This window comes from Pristiophorus japonicus, chromosome 5 (assembly GCF_044704955.1).
Source record: "Pristiophorus japonicus isolate sPriJap1 chromosome 5, sPriJap1.hap1, whole genome shotgun sequence".
Taxonomy (NCBI): Eukaryota; Metazoa; Chordata; class Chondrichthyes; family Pristiophoridae; genus Pristiophorus; species Pristiophorus japonicus.
The window spans coordinates 72,759,761-72,775,936 of NC_091981.1; positions in this window are offsets into that span (position 1 = coordinate 72,759,761).

Here is a 16,176-nt window from a genome sequence, read left to right on the forward strand (position 1 = left end):
CATTCTGTGCACGGAATTGACAGGGCAAAAGATAACTCCTTATCTTTTGTGCCCGGTTATCCAAAAATTGTGGGATCCTTTGTGGTCCTGGCTTTTCACAGACTTGTAGTCTCCATAGGGAACTGGTTTTTCCCCTCTGGCCAATTAATCCATGGACTTCTCTGTTTGATTGTATCAAAACACTTTGTCTTGATGTTAATCGGGTCTCGCTCCTGACCACAGAAATTGCATTCATCAGTTATGAGTTACCACCTGCCCCAGGCTGACGCTCTTTCTCCCATCCAACAGTCCCACAGGTTTTCTTTTAAACCATTTTAGTCTATGGCCTCTTGCTGTGCCTTAATTACAAAATGTGTAACCCTTACACTTTCCCCTTTAATGTCTCTTGTTATAAACTCAGATACATTACTCAAGGTATTTTGGGTGCATTGCAGTCTTCAATCAAATCTTCATATTACATACTTTTTACAACAAAACACCATTTGGCCTTAATCCATTTGACTTCAGTTTATACTTTTACAATCACTTTGGCCTTGGTTCATTTTAATAACCCTTCAAGATTCCCTTCCCTTGTCTTTTCCTTTAATTGACAAGACAAGATGAATAGATTCAACACTATTACTAATTGTACAATTACTAACAAGTGTGATACGATTCGAACCCGGAGGGGGAATCTCAATATTGAGTTCGACATCCCATCGTGGAGGGGCAATAACTTCCTCGATTTCCTCTCTTACTTTTTCATTCATTTGGTGTAACGTGTAATAATGTTTGTGGGACAGCTCAATGTTTTTTAATAGCTCAGTCAAATGTTCGGGTAACGGCGGAATATCATATCCAAAATGTGATATGTATCCCTGGAGGTTCGGTAAAGTGTCGTTGACTGTAATACTGATATGTTTGTGGTCTGAGATAGGAATGATCTTTTATTGTGGTCCTTGTATCTCTACCTGGGGTTTGAAGCAAAAGGTAGAATTTTTCTCTGGACACCAAGTGTCATGGTACTCTATACCGACTTTCGCTGGTGGTGACACAGTATGACACATTCCCCTTGTACGCAACCTGGGGCAAGACATGGTTGTGAGCCGTTACTTCCATGATACAGCTTATAGGCTGCCCATCCCCGTACTTGAACCCACATACCGGCCGGTCAAAAGGATTCAGACGATAGGGGCACAATACCACATGCGTACCTCCTCTCTGACATTCCTCCAGACTAGCACCGGTTATTGAGTCTCCCAATTTCACCACATACCGAGGGGTTTCATGATGTTTCACATGTACCCCGTTCCGAATTAACCGAATGTTTTCCACCTGGTATACCGGTATGGGTCATTGCGACTGATCCATCACCGGTATTCTAAGCCCTATCCCCATTATAGACTGATTACTCTGACCACAGTTGACGGGAACTGGGTACACTTCGGATGCTGACTGTAGCTGGCACAAACTCAGGAGGTTAGTGTAGACACTCAAAGCTTTTAGGTGCTTGTTACTGACCCACGATGGTACGTGGCCTTGTTTTAAATCCTCTAAATTACTGCATCCTTCATTTAACAACCAAGCCCTGTACATGACACACATGTCATTCTGAGCAGCTTGATCTGACGCATTTCTACCCTCCTTTATTAAAGCATTGATGGTCTGAGCATGTGTCTCCACCTCAGCTACCATCTCTTTCAAATGCACTGTCATTACCTGGTCTTCCTGTAGTTCATGACCCTCTATGTCACTACCCTCCCCCAGTATTCTTTAACTGGTCCCTTAAGGTATTTACTTGGACTTGCAACTGCACGTTGTCTGCACTATTGACCAGTGATGTCCCTGTATTAAACGCCATTGCCACATCATTCATCAGTCCCCTTTTTCGTCTCCCCCAGCCCATCTGGCTGTTGCTTATCGGTTTGTACGCTTACCGCTGACTTTCGTCCCCATAATTCTTCTGATGGAATTGCTTAAACATTTCTCTTAACAATCGCTCATATAACTTTTCCATTTCTGGCGGGCACCACCGGGGTAATTGTAACTCTGTTAAATTCAGAATAACCGATGCTACTTTGTAATACACAGTATGATACAACATTTTCCCTGTTGGGATTAACGCCAGCCCATTCTTAAGCCCAGGTGTTAGAACAGGACATAAAACTTCTTGGTTTGGAATCTCCAGCATTTTAGGGAGAGGTTTTAATCTGCTCGCGACTAGCTCGGTTTCATTGACTGTTTTTGGAGGATTCAAGGTCACACAAGAATCAAAACTTTGCATCAAATTCATACCTGACCTCTGGAATCCTGCCTTTGTCATTTAAAAACAATCGCCACACCTCCCCTGAACTTATGGCTTGATCCAACGACACAGACATAAATCTCTTGTTCCTCCTTTCCCCATTTCTCCCAATGCAATTTCACCCCTTCTTTTGTTCCTGTGGTCCGCCTATTTGAACTATTACCCAATTTCTTCCATTCTGTGAATGCATTAATTTCCCTCCTGTCTGTTTTCCGTAACCACCAGCATCCTCCCATGGGGGTACTTCCTTTACATTCCAGACAAACTCGTCTACCCTCTTTCACCCTTTCTGGGCGTGATGTTTACACTGACACCTCCCCAAGTTTACCTTCGGTTTGTCTGGAGTACTTTGTCGAATTTGACCCTAACCACCCTGGCCAACTCCCAGTGTGTGCAAAGGTGTTTGTGCCCTTGTTGCTCCGTATTGCTCCCCCTTGAGTTACGGTGGGGCCTGTTCCTCCCATTCACCCGTATGTAAGGAATGTCTCAGTGTCTCCCCGATCTCCCCATCCTGCTTTAATCAGGGCCATCCACATGCTCATCCACAATGTCCACCTCATCTCATATCTTGGCTCGATTCGCTTCTATAAAGACAAAATGAAAGAAATAACCCTGCTCTGTGAGAGGTCTCCCCTCACAGATCCTCCTTCAGTTATACACATATGTACATTTACATGATTTAGATCACTGCTTTCCTCTTCCTTGGCTTTTGGAGACCCGGGGGGTGGAAATGGAGGAGCTGTCCAGGGCACCCTCAGTCGCAGCACCCGACCACTCCGTCTTAATGCTCCGTCCCTAATATCTCCACAGCATGGGTGGAAGGCTCACATTAATCAAACTCATCACAGTTCTTTGGGCCTTGGCCCGCTTTTTACTTTTCTCTCTGGGGTTGTACAGCTTACATTGGTTTATGTGAAACCACTTTATTCATTTTGGCAGCTGGATCGCGTAGACCATAGGGCTTGCCTTGTCTACTATGTTTTATGGTCTTTTGTACAACGGTTCAAATGCTCCTACTCTGACATAATTCCTGACCATTACCTGATCCCCTACCCTCCATTCCTGTGTAACCCAGGGTTCCAGCAGCACTTTATTCTGACAAACCTGTCCCATGTGATCTCTTTAACCTGTTTCTCGGTCAGGACTGGTGCAAATATATGAGTCGGATTCCTCATTAATCTCCCTGTCATCAGCGCATGCAGGGAGTGCCCTGTACTTTTAGAGAGACTGGCTCAGTGATTCATCAGTACTATGGGTAGGATCTCATCCCATTTCTCTGGGGTATCTCCTATCTCCTTCCTAAGCCTCTCTTTTAAGGTCCGGTTTGTCCTCTCTACTGGACCTGATGATTGGTGGTTATACGCCACATGCCATTTTCCCTGTATTCCTAACAGCTTTAGGGTGGCCTGCATTCCCGCTCTGGTGAAATGACTCCCTTGATCTGATTCCACTGTCAGGGACAGTCCCCATCGAGAAAATACTTCTTGCACTAGCATCTTTGCAGTGACTAATGTGGTGACCACCCTGCAAGGGAAAGCTTCTCCCCATTTCGTGAAATGATCTACTAACACCAGGCAATATTTATTGCCTCTGCCTGAGGCGGGCAGTGGCCTAATGAAATCTATCTGTACAGACTGCCATGGCCCTTCTCCCCTCCTCGTGTGTCCCAACGGAGCCTTCCTCCGCTGCGGGTCTGGATTGTTTGCAGCACATACTAGACAATTCTAACAATAATCCTTTACATTGTTTCTAAGCCCAGGCCACCATCCCACGGCCTCCACTTTATTCCACATTGTTTCTGGCCATGGATGTCCAGCCCCTGGACCCCAATGGGCTAGCTGCAAGAAATTTTCCCCTGCACGGCCCAGGCACAATGCAACTGACTCCTTTAAATTGCATTCCCTGTCTCAATGCCTCGTCTGCAGCTCCTAAAGTCCCGCTACAGGCTCCTTGTCTACCGTGTCTCTAATCACTACTTTAAGGTCTGCATCTCATATCTGAGCCTGTTTTAAATCAGGCAGCAATGGTACTTCTTTGCACCCCTCTCTGCCCGTTACAGCCATGATCTGTCCACAGTGATATGGGTCCCAAGGTGTCCCTTCTCCTGCCCCTGTTTTGGCCAGCGTGTCAGCTTTCTCATTCCCTTCCCACTTGGGCTCTGTCTTAGAGTGTGCTTTGACCTTTTGGATGTAGTAACCCTTCTGGTCCCTACCTGTGTTGTCCAGAATGACTTTTAACAAAGGAGCCGTCGCCAACAGCTTCCCGTCTGAGGAATTAAACCCTCGCCTAGCCCATATTTCTAAATACTCTACACAGGAGTTATAAGTGAACATGGAGTCCGAACATATCATATAGGGAGTTGGGAATTCACTAGGGTGTGTGACCACATATGCTATAGCTGTCAGTTTGGCCTGCTGTGCACTTAAAGTGTTGGGGAGCTTTATGGCCTATTCTATCCCTGCCTCTGGATCATAAATCCCGCAGCTTGTTTTTCTCTCTTCATTTGTCACTGAACTAGACCCATCTACATAAATGTCTCTGCCTGTCGGATGTTCCCCTGCTTGGAATCCCACATCTACATCCCACACTCCTTCCACTGAACACACGTGAGCTGCTCCCAGATAAACCAGGTTCGGGGCTAGCTTTGGTTCTCCTAGTCATTCTACCTTCAGGTCTAACTGAGTAAGCAACAATGTCCAGTGGGCAATCCTGTTACTGCTCACTGTCCCATCTTTCATTCTACCGTCCAGTAACATTTATGTCAAGGTGTGACAGATCAGTAGAGTCACTATAGCTAACCTTGTGAGTGACAGAAAATGTTTTACTGCCCAAAAAGTTGCTAACAGATGTCAGTCGAAATTCGAAAAGCTCTTTTCTACTTCTGTGAGAACTTGGGAGGCATAGGCCACCAGTCTCAGCTTGCCATGTTGCTTCTGGAGTAACACTGCAGTCAAGCTGTCCCCAGTAGCTGCTACCTCCAGACTAAAGTCCTGGTCCCCATTTATTGTTCCCAATGCTAGTGCCATCTGTAACACCTCCTTTAAATGAATGAAAGTCTCCTGACAACTCTCACTCCATTCCCACTCTATTCCTTTCCTAAGAAGCCTCAACAAAGGAGCTGCCATGGCTGCATATCCTTCGATAAATTCCCTGCAGTAACCCGTTATTCCCAGACACGTCCTTAGGAACAGATATTTCCTGCATTGTCTTTCTCTTAGCTCCATCTATAGCTCTCTCTCCTGCTGTAAAAACGTAGGACCTCAAAAGTAGTAATCTCAGGATTGCTACCAGTGCCACGTGATAGTCAGAGTAGAAATCGCAGGATAGCACAGATGAATACGTGGCTTGAGCAGTGGTGCAAAAGGGAGGGATTCAAATTCCTGGGGCATTGGAACCGGTTCTGGAGGAGGTGGGACCAGTACAAACCGGCCGGTCTGCACCTGGGCAGGACCAGAACCAATGTCCTAGGGGGAGTGTTTGCTAGTGCTGTTGGGGAGGAGTTAAACTAATGTGGCAGGGCGATGGGAACCAATGCAGGGAGACAGAGGGAAATAAAAAGGAGGCAAAAGCAAAAGGCAGAAAGGAGATGAGTAAAAGTGGAGGGCAGAGAAACCCAAGGCAAAAAACAAAAAGGGCCACTGAATGTAAAGGGGCTGCAGGAGGGGTCAAAACTAAAAATCATGGATTAAAAACTAGTATTAAAACATTCTACCTAAATGCATGCAGCATTCGAAATAAAGTAAATGAGTTGACGGCACAAATCATTACAAATGGGTATGATTTGGTGGCCATTACAGAAACGTGGTTGCAGGGTGGCCAAGACTGGGAATTAAACATACAGGGGTATCTGACGATTCGGAAAGATAGACAAGAAGGGAAAGGAGGTGGGGTAGCTCTGTTAATAAAGGATGATATCAGGGCAGTTGTGAGAGACGATATTGGCTCTAATGAACAAAATGTTGAATCATTGTGGGTGGAGATTAGAGATAGTAAGGGGAAAAAGTCACTGGTGGGCGTAGTTTATAGGCCCCCAAATAATAACTTCAGGGTGGGGCAGACAATAATCAAGGGAATAATGGAGGCATGTGAAAAAGAAACAGCAGTAATCATGGGGGATTTTAACCTACATATCGATTGGTCAACTCAAATCGCACGGGATAGCCTTGAGGAGGAATTCATAGAATGCATACGGGATTGTTTCTGAGAACAGTATGTTACAGAACCTACAAGGGAGCAAGCTATCTTAGATCTGGTCCTGTGTAATGAGACAGGAATAATAAACGATCTCCTAGTAAAAGATCCTCTCGGAATGAGTGTTCGCAGTATGGTTGAATTTGTAATACAGATTGAGGGTGAGGAAGTAGTGTCTCAAACGAGCATACTATGCTTAAACAAAGGGGGCTATAGTGGGATGAGGGCAGAGTTGGCTGAAGTAGACTGGAAACACAGACTAAACGGTGGCACAATTGAGGAAGAGTGGAGGACTTTTAAGGAGCTCTTTCATAGTGCTCAACAAAAATATATTCCAATGAAAAAGAAGGGCGGTAATAGAAGGGATAACCAGCCGTGGATAACCAGGGAAATTAAGGAGAGTATCAAATTAAAAACCAATGCGTATAAGGTGGCCAAGGTTAGTGGGAAACTAGAAGATTGGGAACATTTTAAACGACAGCAAAGAATGACTAAGAAAGCAATAAAGAAAGGAAAGATAGATTACGAAGGTAAACTTGCGCAAAACATAAAAACAGATAGTAAAAGCTTTTACAGATATGTAAAACGGAAAAGAGTGAATAAAGTCAATGTTGGTCCCTCAGAAGATGAGAAGGGGGATTTAATAATGGGAAATGTGGAAATGGCTGAGACCTTAAACAATTATTTTGCTTCGGTCTTCACAGTGGAAGACACAGAAACCATGCCAGAAATTGCTGGTCACAGGAATGTGGGAAGGGAGGACCTTGAGACAATCACTATCACGAGGGGGGTAGTGCTGGACAGGCTAATGGGACTCAAGATAGACAAGTCCTCTGGTCCTGATGAAATGCATCCCAGGGTATTAAAAGAGATGGCGGAAGTTATAGCAGATGCATTCGTTATAATCTACCAAAATTCTCTGGACTCTGGGGAGGTACCAGCAGATTGGAAAGCAGCTAATGTAACGCCTGTGTTTAAAAAAGGGGGCAGACAAAAGGGAGGTAGCTATAGGCCGGTTAGTTTAACATCTATAGTGGGGAAAATGCTTGAAACTATCATTAAGGAAGAAATAGCGGGACATCTAGATAGGAATAGTGCAATCAAGCAGACGCAGCATGGATTCATGAAGGGGAAATCATGTTTAACTAATTTACTGGAATTCTTTGAGGATATAATGAGCATGGTGGATAGAGGTGTACCGATGGATGTGGTGTATTTAGATTTTCAAAAGGCATTCGATAAGGTGCCACACAAAAGGTTACTGCAGAAGATAAAGGTACGCGGGGTCAGTGGAAATGTATTAGCATGGATAGAGAATTGGCTGGCTAACAGAAAGCAGAGAGTCGGGATAAATGGGTCCTTTTCGGGTTGGAAATCGGTGGTTAGTGGTGTGCCACAGGGATCGGTGCTGGGACCACAACTGTTTACAATATACATAGATGACCTGGAAGAGGGGACAGAGTGTAGTGTAACACAATTTGCAGATGACACAAAGATTAGTGGGAAAGCAGGTTTTGTAGAGGACACAGAGAGGCTGCAAAGAGATTTAGATAGGTTAAGCGAATGGGCTAAGGATTGGCAGATGGAATATAATGTCGGAAAGTGTGAGGTCATCCACCTTGCGAAAAAACAAAGGGAATACTATTTGAATGGGGAGAAATTACAACAGGCTGCGGTGCAGAGGGACCTGGGAGTCCTTGTGCATGAATCCCAAAAAGTTAGTTTGCAGGTGCAGCAGGTAATCAGGAAGGCGAATGGAATGTTCGCCTTCATTGCGAGAGGGATGGAGTACAAAAGCAGGGAGGTCCTTCTGCAACTGTATAGGATATTGGTGAGGCCGCACCTGGAGTACTGCATGCAGTTTTGGTCGCCTTACTTAAGGAAGGATATACTGGCTTTGGAGGGGGTACAGAGACGATTCACTCGGTTGATTCCGGAGATGAGGGGGTTACCTTATGATGATAGATTGAGTAGTCTGGGTCTTTACGCATTGGAGTTCAGAATGATGAGGGGTGATCTTATAGAAACATTTAAAATAATGAAAGGGATAGACAAGATAGAGGCAGAGAGGTTGTTTCCACTGGTCGGGGAGACTAGAACTAGGGGGCACAGCCTCAAAATACGGGGGGAGCCAATTTAAAACCGAGTTGAGAAGGAATTTCTTCTCCCAGTGGGTTGTGAATTTCTGGAATTCTCTGCCAAAGGAAGCAGTTGAGGCTGGCTCGTTGAATGTATTCAAGTCACAGATAGATAGATTTTTAATCAATAAGGGAATTAAGGGTTACGGGGAGAGGGCGGGTAAGTGGAGCTGAGTCCACGGCCAGATCAGCCATGATCTTGTTGAATGGCGGAGCAGGCTCGAGGGGCTAGATGGCCTACTCCTGTTCTTATGTAATGGCCAATCCTAGAAACTGCACCTCCTCTTGGCTGACTTGAGCTTTCTTCGGATTCAACTTAAAACCTCCTTCTTTTAATAAATGCAACTATTCACTCAATAATGGCCCGTGGTCCTCCGCACTTTCAGAGAATAACGACAGGTCGTCCACATATTGGTCCAACCGATTCGGCTGACTAAAATCTTTTAGTGCCTCAGCCATACTCTGGTGAAAGATTGAGGGACTGTTTTGAAACCCTTGTGGAAGATATGTTCATATGTACTGCTGACCCTTAAAAGTAAAGGCAGATTTATACTGGTCCTCCTGTCTCACAGGAATGGACAAAATCCCATTTGAAATGTCCAGCACGGTAAAAGTTGTTGCGGCCGCAGGGATACTCCCTATCAAATCTGCTACCACTGCTACCGTGGGCACACCAGCTGAAATATTTTTATTCAGGACTCGGAAATCTACCGTTTCCGTCCATGAGTTATCGGGCTTCTTTACTGGCCATAGGGGTGAATTTACTTGTGCGGCTATGGTTCTTCACACACCTTGCTCCACCAGGGAATTTATAGCAGTTTCCAAATCCTTTTCTGCTTCCCGGGGAAAATTATACTGTTTCTGAGACTGTGTCATCGGGTCCCCATCTATCTTCACCTCTACCCCACTTACTCTCCCACAATCATGCTTGTGCATTGCAAATGCATCTATATTCTCCTGTACATGCCCTTGATACCTGACCGGAACGTTATCAACTAATCTTTCTAAATCATAACACCCTTTCGGCTTCATCGTGCAGGTGCTGTCTTTATCTGTACTCACTGGGACTCACTACAATCTCACCTATCCTATCTGCATCAACTGCCCCCCATAGACAATTGTTCTTCATATCCGCTATAGCGTGGTTTGCCAACATGTAGTCGACCCCGAGAATTCCTGAACCTGGCTGTTCCCACTTCATTAAAATGCATTCCCACTTTGTTGTGTTAGGTCCTAATTCTATTGTTAAGAATTTTGACACAGCCCCAGCCTGTTTTTTACCCGTAAAGCCTGCCAGTGTAAATGGGACTCGGCTCGACCACGGGGAAGTCGTCAGATTCAGTGAGTGGACAACTGTGCTAGAGGCTCCTGTATCTACAAGATACCTTCTCCTAATGGCTTCCACCTTTACATCTACACATGGCCTGTCCCACTCATCGTAGATGAGCGGACACAGGTACTCTGGATGGGTGCAATGTTAAAGTGGGGTGCTGACGCTTTTCACCCACTGCAGCATCCAGCTTTCCTCCACCCTTGCCCATACCTGCTGTAATGTGGCCACTAAAACCTGTATTGGGTCGTCAGCTACCTTCCTTTGGCCCTTCTCTGGACCCTTGTAACCTGGCTTCCTTCCTCTCGAGAGCCTACAATCCTTGCTCCAGTTTCCCAACCCACAGTTAAAACACCCTCTTGATCGACCCGCATTACCTCCCTCTTGTCTTCATTCTCTCTTTGCCCTAACATCTCCTCTTACTTCGTGCAATTTCCCTTTTTGTTTCTCCTCTTCCCCTTGTCTGGACTTAAATGCTAGAGTCAATATTCCCAATACCCCTGCCTCAGTATTTTGCAGATTGTCTGGGTCAAACCATGCTTCGACCTGTGCTCTGAGCCCTGGTAAACTGTTAGCCATTATGGTTCTCAGCCTATGATTTCTAGGTTCCCCTAGTAAGCCTGCCTGTATCAGATTTCCTCCAGTGGCCCTTAAATAAATAGGCCACCGTCTATCTGCAAACGTATCAGGTGATTCGTTTACTTGCTGCCTAGTCTGTTCTACCTGCCAGAACGGACTACCTTGACTGTACCCTAACGCTGCCAAGATTTCCTCCTTTAAGCCCTGTGGGGTTCCTCCACCTAACTTGGTGGCTGTTGACAAACTGTGATATAGCTTCCCTTCCAGGGTGAGCAGTGTTAACTTCACTATCTCCTCCTCGCTGCAATTATTGATACCCCCTATCTGCTTTATGTTGGCCAAATTAATGGAGTCATCCCCTCCTTGCTTTAATTTTGCCATACCCGTCAGCATCTTCTGCAGCTGAAGTGGTATGTATAGGATCACATAGTCACTCTGTCATGGTGCCGGACCACCATTTGGTGGGAGTGGACCGAATTTCTGCTGTCAGGGACACATTGGTCTCGGGAGTCCTGGTACCTCGAGAGCCGACCGATGCTCACTATACTGGGGCCCATCGTCTGACTCCTGGGTCCCAAACTTCCTCACCTTCCCAGGTGCCATAAGACAAACCATCCCTTTGGCCCCGTCTGACTCTGCTGTTAACTGGTGGATCTTTTCTTTACACGGTCCGTGATCTGCCCTCTCATAACCCTATTTCTGCGCTACCTGATATACTATTTTTGTCTCTCTTCGTTGTTCTTCTGCTTCGCTGGCTCTCTCTATGTGCTTTTCACTCTGCTTGATGTGAGCCTGCTGCTGCCTTTTGCATTCGGTCACCTGACTCTGCAAATATTCTAGGTGATTATGCGCCATTTCTTCTTTAATACTTTGGTCCTGCCTTTCTCTATTCAAATGGCTTCTCTCACCTTTTAATTCCCTACTCTCATCCTCCAGCTGTCCTATCTTTTCCCTTAACAGTTGCGTTTGTTTCTGTAGGCACATGAGCCAAATCGTGTTCTCTTTTGACCCTTTGTGTCAACTCTGTCCCTTTTTTCCTGCGGATTCCTGGAGTGTAGCAGTTCTCGTGCCCATGTCCAGTTTGTTGCTACCTTAGCCTCCATGGACTTCCTACGACTACTCTTAGCAGCTGGCTCTACTGCGTTTTGCTGCAGTAGTTCATTTCCAGTGCCTCTGGCTGAGAAATTATCCCTGACTACCTTCATCTCCCCTGAGACCACCTCGCAGTGACCCACTGTTACTCTGGCTTCTCTCTCTGGCTACCCTAGTCGACCCGAGATTACTCCAGCCTATCCGAGACTGTTTCTCTCCTCTGGTTGCCCAAGCCGCCCTTGAGATTACTTCTTCTTCCGACTACTTTAGCCGACCTAAGACTTAACCAAGCCTCCCCAGGATTTCTTGCCCTTGATTTGTGTCCGTGATCCTATTCCAAACTCTGAGGTCCTGTCACGGTCGCCATTTTAGGTATGGTGTTTGTTTTCCATTCTACTTTGATTCATAGACCTCGGGAATTACAGGAATGACAGTAATGCAAAGTTTAGGCTTAAACCCAACTGTTAGTTTATTACACAAAAAAACAACTAAAAATTACAGAACAAAACTTCTTCGAGATTGATCGAAGACACACAATCACCCATCCAGCCAGTTACTGCTGTTGTCGATTGTAGGCTCGTGGAGCTAGGGAAGATGTTGGGTTCCAGCTGCTTGCTTCGTGGTCGTTGTTCCTTTTGACCTGTTGTTCTGAGGTGTTTCTTCGACCTGTTGTTCTGAGCGCTTGTTCTCTGCGTTTACATATATATCCATTTGATTATACAAATTTCCTACTGGGCTGCTTTCCAGTTAATGTATCTGGATGAGTCTCGATGGCTGTTGTTATGCTCATAATAAAGTAATGCAACTGAGCACTGTAGACAATGAGTAAGTGTGACCTTAGCTCCTTTATTTAAACTCCAGAATGCTGGTACAGCATGGGAGACCTGCTTATATACACTGCTCCCAAGGGAAGCTGGGATCCCTTGGGACGCCATCAGGTAGGCCCTCTGGTGGTGGTATGGTACCGGTTGCCTAGGGTTACATATATAACATCACTCCCTCATAAGTCAATAGTACACTTATTTACAGGGTGAGACGATCTGAGGCTTTTCGCTCCCTTGTCGATCGTCTCGGTAGAAATGCAGGTGTGGGTGAGTTGGTTGGTTCTTTGCTGGGCAGCTGGCCTTGCCAGGCTGCTGGGGATGGTGAATTCAGCATTGTGGTCAACCGTGATGTCTGTTGCCACTTGTGTGTGTGTTGGAGGGTTGAAGTTGGTGGTGTCCTCTTCGGGTTGCTCGTGGCTGTTTGTGAATCGCAATTTGGTTTGATCCAAACGCTTTCTGCAAGTTAGTCCATTGGCAAGTTTGACCTGAAACACCCTACTCCCTTCTTTGGCTATGACAGTGCCAGCAAGCCATTTGGGACCATGTCCATAATTGAGTACAAATACAAGGTCATTGATTTCACTATTGCGATCATGGTACATGCTTTGTTGATGCTGCCTGCCCTCGACGTGATCATGGAGATCAGGGTGGGCGAGGGAGAGCCTTGTTTTGAGTGCCCTTTTCATGAGCAGCTTGGCTGGGGGATCCCCGGTGAGTGAGTGGGGTCTGGTACGGTAGCTGAGTAGGACTCGGGACAGGCGGGTCTGCAGGGAGCCTTCCGACACATGTTTCAAGCTTTGCTTAATGGTTTGGACTGCCCATTCTGCCTGGCCATTGGATGCGGGCTTGAACGGGGCAGATGTGACGTGCTTGATCCCATTGCGGGTCATGAATTCCTTGAATTCAGCACTGGTGAAGCACGGCCCATTGTCGCTGACAAGGACATCAGGCAGGCCGTGCGTGGCGAACATGGCACGTAGGCTTTCGATGGTGGCAGTGGACGTGCTCACAGATATTATGGCTTTGCTCAGACTCGGTGTTTCAACAGTCAATAGTTTGCGAAGGATAACCTTATGACCAATGCCAAGCACAAAAAAGTCCCTTCGCATTTGCTCAAGGAATCCATCGAATTCACAATGTCCTGCAAGGCGCCTCAGTTTGGTGACGTAGCTCGTCACTTCCTGGCCTTCAGACCACTGACATGTGTAGAATCGATACCTTGCCATCAAAATGCTTTCCTTCGGATTTAGATGCACCCGGACCAGCATACACAGTTCTTCATAGGATTTGGTTGTTGGTTTCACCGGAGCTAGAAGATTCTTCATGAGGCCATAGGTTGTTGCCCCACAGACGGTAAGGAGGATCGCCCTTCGTTTGGCAGCGTGCTCATCCCCTTCCAGTTCATTGGCCACGAAGTATTGGTCAAGTCGCTCCACGAAGGCCACCCAATCATCCCCTTCTGAGAATTTCTCCAGGATACCAACAGTTCTTTGCATTTTCACATGATTGTTCGTTATCTCGTTGCCAATTGTTATGCTGATAATAAAGTAATACAACTGAGTACTGTAGACAATGAGTAAGTGTGACCTTAGCTCCTTTATTTAAACTCCAGAGTGCTAGCCCTTCTTAAATACAGTGCTCCCAAGGGATGCTGGGATCCAACAGGTAGGCCCTCTGGTGGCGGTATGATATAGGTTGCCTAGGGTTACAGCTGTGATGATGGGTTTGGATCTGTTTGGATGGGCATAATTCGCATCTCATTCTGTGCACGGAATTGACAGGGCAAAAGATAACTCCTTATCTTTTCTGCCCCGTTATCCAAAAATGCACGCCTTGTGGGATCCTTTGTGGTCCTGGCTTTTCGCAGATTTGTGGTCTCCATAGGGAACTGTTTTTTCCCCTCCGTCCAATTAATCCATGGGCTTCTCTGCTTGATTGTATCAAATCCTTTGTCTCGATGTTAATCGGTTCTTGCTCCTGACCACAGAAATTGCATTAATCAGTTATGAGTCACCACCCGCCCCAAGCTGGCGTTCTTTCTCCCACCCAACAGCTCCACAGGTTTTCTTTTAAACCATTTTCATCTGTGGCCTCTTGCTGTGCATTGATCATGAAATGTGTAACCCTTACATAATAATGGAGGGAAGGTCATTGATGAAGCAGCTGATTATGGTTGGGCCATGGACACTGTCTTGAGGAACTCCTGCAGTGATATCATGAGGCTGAAATGCTTGGCTTCCATCAAACAAACCATTTTTCTTTGTGTGACTCCAGCCAGTGAAGAGTTTTCCTCCTGATTCCCATTGACTTCAATTTTACTAGAGCTCTTTGATGCAACACTCATTCAAATATTGCCTTGATGTCAAGGGCAGTCACTCTCACCTCACCTCTAGAATTCAGCTCTTTTGTCCATGTTTGGACAACGGTTGTAATGAGGTTTGGAGCGGAGTGGTCCTGGCGGAACCCAAACTGACCCAAAATGAGTAAGTGAGTGAGCATCCACATCTCTCTGGGGTAGAGAATTCCATATCCTCAACACTTTGAGGGATGAAATGTCTCCACATCTCAGTCCTAAATGGCCGATCCTTTATTCTGTGACTGTGACCCCAAGTTCGAGACTCCCAAGCCAGGGGAAACCACCTCCCAGCATCTACGTTGTCAAGTCCTTAAGAATTTATATGTTTCAATGAGATAGAAACATAGAAACATAGAAAATAGGTGCAGGAGTAGGCCATTCGGCCTTTCGAGCCTGCACCACCATTCAATAAGATCATGGCTGATCATTCCCTCAGTACCTCTTTCCTGCTTTCTCTCCATACCCCTTGATCCCCTTAGCCGTAAGGGCCATATCTAATTCCCTCTTGAATATATCCAATAAACTGGCACCAACAACTCTCTGTGGCAGGGAATTCCACAGGTTAACAACTCTCTGAGTGAAGAAGTTTCTCCTCATCTCAGTCCTAAATGGCTTACCCCTTATCCTAAGACTATGTCCCCTGGTTCCGGTCTTCCCCAACATCGGGAACATTCTTCCCTCATCTAACCTGTCCAGTCCCATCAGAATCTTATATGTTTCTATGAGATCCCCTCTCATCCTTCTAAACTGCAGTGAATAAAGGCCCAGTTGATTCAGTCTCTCCTCATGACGTTCCAGCCATTCCTGGAATTAGTCTGGTGAACCTTCACTGCACTCCCTCAATAGCAAGAATGTCCTTCCTCAGATTAGGAGACCAAAACTGAACACAATATTCCAGGTGAGGCCTCATTAAGGCCCTGTACAACTTCAGTAAGACCTCCCTGCTCCTATACTCAAATCGCCTAGCTATGAAGGCCAACATACCATTTGCCTACTTCACCGCCTGCTGTACCTGCATGCCAACCTTAAATGATTGATGAACCATGGCACCCAGGTCTCGTTGCACCTCCCCTTTTCCTAATATACCACCATTCAGATAATATTCTGCCTTCATGTTTTTGCCCCCAAAGTGGATAACCTCACATATATCCACATTATACTGCATTTGCCATGCATTTGCGCACTCATCTAACCTGTCCAAGTCACCCTGCAGCCTCTTAGCGTCCCCCTCACAGCTCACACCGCCACCCAGTTTAGTGTCATCTGCAAACTTGGAGATGTTACACTCAATTCCTTCATCCAAATTGTTAATGTATATTGTAAAGAGCTGAGGTCCCAGCACTGAGCCCTGCGGTACTCCACTAGTCACTGCCTGCCATTCT